The sequence below is a fragment of the Equus asinus genome, chromosome 10, assembly GCF_041296235.1.
Source record: "Equus asinus isolate D_3611 breed Donkey chromosome 10, EquAss-T2T_v2, whole genome shotgun sequence".
Classification (NCBI taxonomy): domain Eukaryota; kingdom Metazoa; phylum Chordata; class Mammalia; order Perissodactyla; family Equidae; genus Equus; species Equus asinus.
In genome coordinates this window covers 83,857,583-83,864,620 of record NC_091799.1, presented here as the reverse complement: position 1 = coordinate 83,864,620, position 7,038 = coordinate 83,857,583, and the positions used below count along the sequence as shown (strand labels likewise).

Below are 7,038 nucleotides of genomic sequence, written 5' to 3'. Positions count from 1 at the left end.
ATTTATTCATTCTTTTATTCACTTTAATTTTTATTAAATTAATATGTCTATATTGCCTAAAAGGACAAATGGTTCTATAAAACTTACAGCAAAAACTTCCCGCTCCTCTCCCATTGCCTTACCCAGAAGGCAATCCCTTACCCTTTAACTCTCCCAAATAGTTCTTGTAGTATTCACTTCCATACTTTTAAATAATGCTTATATTAGGTTGAATCATAAGAAATTGTCATTTTTGTAGGTGAAAAGTAGTTAATATCAACAATTTCAGGTGTTTCAACTTAATATTACTATTTCTAGTGTTGACAGTTTTGAACATTGTCTATTGATTTCCCATTATGGAGAGTAAAGATTTAGATTTACTACAACACCCCAAACAAACACACACACGCACACACACACACACAATACTTCCCCATCCTTCCAATATAGTTACAGCACAACTAAGAGTTTACATTATTATCCTATGTAAATATTGTTCACATTTGACCTTCTACTGCACTATGATTTCACTTCCTTTCTTGTTCAACTTCATTTTTTCCTGAAATTATTAATTGCCTCTCTTTTTCTTTTTTTTACATTTGCTTAGTTTTCTACATACCTGTAGAAATTCAGCCACCAACTTCCTGGCATGACTCTTAAATGTCTCTCACCCATGGAAGGTAATCTGTCAGTTTTCTTTGACTTGCAGTATTATTCCAGAAACTCTCCATCTCTCTGATGCCATGAGTAATTTTTTTAAACATATTCTTCTGCTCCCTGCTGCTTGTCTCTATTTTCTCTGCATATCTTTTCTCTGTTTGCTTCGGTCTTTGTCTTCTACATTAGAAGTCTTCCTCAAATGTCTGGCAATCCTTAGCTGTCTGTTCATGGTTAGTAGTGACGTAGCAAAAAGCTAACTAGAAGCTCTAGGTGTCAGCTGGTGTGCCTCACCACAGGGTGACTGGAGGAAACTGATGGTTTCATTGGAGCACCCAAATGTCAGCATTCAGAAATCTTGGGTCAGTCCGTTGCCTCTAAGAGGATTCCTTCAATCTCTTCCTCAGGGGTCCATCCTTGGCTGCCAATATTCAGAGAGCTTTATTGGGGGAATCTCAATGTTCAGAATATAGATTTTCATTTAACATACCTTTGAGGTACAGCTCTTCCCTCTGACCTCAACTGTATCTGTTGTTCCTGAGAGCAGGATCTCTCTGATTCAGCTCTCCAGAAAGTAAACCTCCTGCCTTCTTCTAGGATGGGGAAAGAATAGTGAAAAAAGTCACCTGGATGTGCAGGATAGTGAAGAAGATCTGGGGTCTGACTTCTTCTGATACAGATTTACAGTGAATCTGTTTCCGGCCACATGCCACACCCTGACAATCAAGGTATCTGGCAGCTCTAAGTTTTGACCTTGCCTGAGTTTTGCATTATGAATCAGCTTGCTTCTTATTAGGTTCCCATCATGTGCTAGATGTTAGGCTTCAATTTCTCCATTCTGCTAAGTATGTTGCTAGTCATTTATCCTCCTTTCATCTTCTAAATTCATCAATCAGTGATGATGAATATTTATTGTGATAGATATTTGGGACTACAACTTTGAACATTATAGACACTTGGGGTTTATAGTCTAGCAGGAAAAAAACTAGATAATTAAATCAACAATTATAATAAAGTGCTATGATAGAAGTATGAATATCAATCATGGCTTCTGAGAGGAATAAATGATTTATGCCAAACAGTGAAAAAGAAAACAGGCATGAGATGAGAGAAAGAACATCCAAAGAGAATAAACAGCCTATGAGAAGACTCAAAATTGACAGAAGCCAGGGCATGTTTAGATAACTGGAAGAGTTTGGTATGAGTGGAGTGGAGTGCAAGGGAGAAGGATGCTGAGATATGAAAGGTGAGGAGAGTGGAGACGAGGTCATGAAGACATTGTAAGGAGTTTGGACTTTATTCTAGAGTGGAAAACATTGTAAGATTTGAAGAAGGGGAGTGATACGAGAAGATTTCCTTTTTTTTTTTTTTTTTTAGTAATGCAGATATTTTTATTGTATACATATTAAGTACACAATTTAAAAAGAAAAAACCTACTCTCTAGAACATGAGAAGAAAATAAATAGAACAAAGGTGCTATTATACACATGGAATGAATGAATATAAAAGAAACCAGGTATGTGATTTTCAATCATATTCATATTACACAGTTTTAAAACTATCTAATCCTTTACAATGACCAATGAAACTGCAAAGTTGGTAAAGGATGTATGCCATTTAAGTTCAGAGACTCATACAATTTTATTGGTGGTATTCATGTGTAGCGAGAAGAGAACTGTCTACTGCATGTAACTATCATGTTTCAGGAGACATGATTTAAGTGAAGTTTTTATATTATAAGGAAGCAAGTTTAAGTGTTGGTTATTTTAGAAATACTACTTAAACTAGAATGATATTTATTAAATATTATATATTCTAACTCCATTCTAATAGTCTATAAACTATATCAAATGAAGCAACAGAAGTTAAAATTTTAACATTTTAGATTAGTCAAGTTACAAAAGGAACTAAAGAAAGGAACTCAAATTTAAAGTCTCGAATATCCACTAAGTTTGGCATCTTTTCTTTCTTACCACAAAGTATCTTTTCTTAGAAGTGGGGTATTTAGTTAACTATTCTTCTTGGTGACCTCAGCTACTACCAAAAAGAAAGAGGCCAAGAGACCACAGATGCAGGCTCACTAGCATTGACGGAAAGTGAGAGTGTCACCTAAGAACCACAGGCAGCCCAAGGGACAACAGACCACAGCAGTCCGGGTAACAAGAATTAGGCGAAAAAGCAAGCTAAATTTTCTACATATTAATATTTGAAGGAAGTCACTACACATTACAATTGTTGACTTGCATACTGAGCCAGAATCAAGGAAAGGCAAAAAAGTCAGTATTCCGTCTACAGGCAGGGATGTATATCATAAATCTTAAAAACAAGGCCATGCAAAAATATAAATTTTATTTAGAATTCCTCATTTTCTGATGATGTGGCATTAGTGTACTTATATTTAATGAGTTATAATTTTTCTGTCATTTAGAACTACTAAAAGTAAAGTGAATAAGCTAATATTATGATGAAACCTGTTTATATTTAAGAAACATAGTAAACTAGTTGACAAAATTTACCTGTCTTAGAGAAGAACTCAGTTTGTTGAGACTGACAAGGTAGGATTAGCTTTCTGATGCCTAGAAGGCAACACCTGCTATAATGTGAATGTTAGTAAAGAGCTCACTGCCACGAATACTTAAGATACTTGACCAGCTCCTCACCTAAGAGACATACAAAGCCACAACAAACAAAATACTGCAGGTATAACCACCACCTCATTCCTTCTTGTAGCTTTATTTCTCTTCTGTTATTTCGGACTCTGAGTACATCCGGCACAGTGCTGCGTTAGGGCGGCATACAAAAGCATCAGTTTCACTTCCCAACTCTGTTAACTGTTCCAACGAAGACACACACAGATAATGGTCCTTTAACATATCTGGCAATTTAGAAGTCTTCTCTTGAAGACGGCGAGAACGTCTAACTGGTGTTAGAAACTTCAGCTCTTTAAATGTAGAATTTGTTTCATCAAACTGTATCTTCTTTTTTACACTTTGCAAGTATGGTGTAGCAGACACATTGTATTTAATCAAGCAACCCGCCCTTGTTTCTGTACTGGGGGTTTTAACATCATTGGTTGCATCTTTTGTCTTGTCACCTTGCTCTTCTTCACAATCTTGAAATACCACACTTCTATGATGTTTATTTTCCATTTCCAGTCTCCCTGACTCTAGGCTAACATCTATATCTTCAACGTTGACTTCCTGGGTTTGGTCCTTGGTTGCGCAAGCCTCCTCAATATGTTCTCCAAATTTAAAGTTTTCTTGACTCTTCATTGTTAGAATATCTGCAATTGCATGTCGCATTTCTTCTATGGGCTGAGCTCCTGCCAGAATGGCCTCCTCATAGATTGCGATAATATTTTCAATAGGACTCGTGAGTGGTTCAATACGTGCAAGGCATATCCAATATTTAACAAGTTTTTTGGCATCTGGAATATTTTTAATCAAGTCATTCAGGGTGACCAATATTTCTTCTTTTGGGCATCCCTCATTAATCAGGTTTAGGCATTCAGAAAACATCTTGTTTACTTTTTCAGTAAATAACCGTTGTTCATCTTCTTCTGCCATGGTTGTCCAAAAGGACCCAACAGGCCTTTCACTTTGGTCTTTGGGCTCAGGCTGGGTAACTACTGAGTTGGGAGGTCTTTTCAGCACTTTTCCTTTGCTAGCTTTCCACTCATTCAGACGAGCTTTTCTCTCTTCTGCAGTTTCTTTGGGCTGAGCCAATCTACTATCAATAGCTGCTTTTGCTATAGTATGTCTGCGCTGGTCAGTGGTTTTTGACTTTTCTATCATCTTGGTATTGGAAGCAGGCCTGACTACAATTTCAGATGTCATGCTTCTTGACAGTGTCTTACTTCTTTTTACATCCTGAGAACTGGTTTTGACACTGGATAAAACTGAATTTACTTTTAATAATTCTTTCTCATGAGGCCCTTTCCGAAAGGTAACATTGGCAGAGCTTCTGCTGATGCCTTGCCTCATGGTGTTTTGGGTATTATCATGGTGACTTCTAATAGGAGGTCGCAGAAGTTGTCTGTTCCGAGATGTAGTGCTCACAAATTTAGTAGTCGTCATCACAGATGAGGCTCTGCCAGTATCCACTGGGACACTGCTGGTGTTGACAGGCTGAGGCTTAGTGGCTTTAGAGACAGTAGTTGCAAGTTCCTTTGTTGTTGCAGAACTCTCACCTTTGACTTGTAGAGGTTTTCTAAATGAATTAATCTTAGACTGAACAATTTGGCCACGATAAGATCCAAGCACATGTTTCTTGGGCATGTTAGCATCTTGCTTTGGTCTTTCCATAGTCATTTGTTTCTTTTTACTATTGTTTTTGAAGTGAAATGCTTGGCTTAATGTCATATGTTGATTTTGGGTATCATCTTTAATTGGTAACAACTGCAGAGTTTGATTATGATCCTCAAAATTATGTGTATCAGTTGCTAAAGTTGAATGGGTTAATTCATTAGAAGGTTTTAAAGGAATACAATTTTTTCCCATTGTCAAATTATTTTTGCTTCCTGTAGGTCTACTGACATTTTCTTTATTAGCCATTTTTGTTTTCAGTTTCAGTGCTTTTGTCTCTTCTCGGACCTGGCCCTCAGATGTCATCACTTTCTGGTCCCTACTACTGGATAATATCCGATTTTCCTGTTTGGATGCAAAAAAAGATTTTCTTTTTAAGAGTTGTTCCTTGAGTTTTTGTCTTCTTTGCTCTCTGAACGCGGACTGGGCCCTCTGACTCGGGGGCAGCTGCAGGTCGCAGGGCACGGCTGGGGTGCTCATCGCAGCTCGGGGCGCCGGGACACGGCTGCGTTTTGAGCGCCTCGACTCCCTCCACCTGAGGCTGCCGCTCTCTGCGCACGCCTCCCGCCCGAGAAGATTTCCTTTTGAAAGATAACTCTGGCTCTAGTGTGGAGAAAGGCTTGGAAGGGAGATGGAATCACAAGCTAGGAGACACCATGAGAGACTAGGGTAGCATTCAGACAGGAGGTGAAAATAGCCAGGCCCAGAACAGTAGTTAACAGCAATTTTATTTTTATGTCCATGGATTCATGAGAGATTTAGAACAATTTTGCTGATTGACTGGATTGTGGACCACCCCCACATGTTTCTGGACTGAGCATTTATATGGCTTGTGGTACCACAATAGAAAGGGTCCAGAAAAAGGAAAAGTTTTGAAAGGAGGACAACCTATTCAATTTGACCATGGTAAGTTTGAGGTATTCGTGTGACATTCAAGAGGAGAAGTCAAGCAGCAGTTAATATATGGATCTGAAATTTAAGATAGGCAATTGGGGATGTCAGTGCAGCTTTGAGAGCCAGAAACACACATAGATAATTTCAGGCATAGGAATGGATGAGATTGTGCAGGGAGAGTCTGTAGAGTGTGAAGGGAAGAGGAACAAGACAAATCCTATCAGAACACCAGTATTTAAGGAATAAACAACAAAAGAAGCTGCTGTGTAGGCTAAGAAAGATTTTCTCAAGAACTAAGACGAAAGCAGGGGAGTTGTTGTTCCTAATTTAAGAAACGAGTTATAATAAGGATGGAAAGGTCAACAATATCAAATGTTACCCAGAGGTCAACTAAGACTGAAAAGTTTCCAATGGACATAGAGAAAAGAAGGTAGTAGATGACCTTGGCTACAGCAATTTCAATTGAGGTGGGACATTAGCCAGGTTGTAATGGGCAAGAATGTGAAGTCGGTGAACTTTGCCAGCTCTCTCCAGAAGTTAAGACGTGGTGAGGGAGCACTGTGGTGAGGATGTGACGTACTGATAAAATGATAGATTTGGGGTCAGGAGGTTCTGGAGTTTCTGCAGAGATGTAGGCATAGTTACCTCCATGGAGAATAGGAGATAAGTCATTGAAAAAAGGCTTTCCAGGTAGCATTAAAGTCCAAGTTGGTGTTCAAGACCATGAATTTGTAGTAACTCCAATCTCTAGCCTGATATGTTTAAAGTTTGAATTATCTCTTTTTTCCCCAAAAGCATGAAAGAGGTAATATGGTATAAAGGCACTCCCCTTTCCATCAAACTTGGAAGCTACATAGAAAATTCAGAGAAATAGTAATACTGTGTTTCATAAAACAATTCAGTGACATATTCAGCAGTGTTAAAATTTCAGTCCCTTGAAAATCTAGTTCACAGTTTGGAAGATCTTGTTTCTTCATAGAAAAAGCCTTTAAATGATCCTCTTAAACAACTTATTTGATTATTCATGCTCCCTTAGTTTCAACGGCTATTCATTAGGTCCGTAAAGAATGAGAAGCTTCCTGTAAATGCAAAATCCCCCCTTCTAATCATGGGATCCCCATGTTGCATTGCAGTGACATTTTGTTTCAAATCCATATGATTATCTCAGAAAACACATGACCTCTATAATCAAGTCAAGTTTATC

General features: G+C 38.1%; 1 pseudogene; it reads right to left on the bottom strand.

Moving 5' to 3' along the window:
• Positions 1-3,124: 3,124 nt before the first annotated feature.
• LOC106847158 (cytoskeleton-associated protein 2 pseudogene) lies at positions 3,125-5,499 on the bottom strand (annotated as a pseudogene).
• Positions 5,500-7,038: the final 1,539 nt, after the last annotated feature.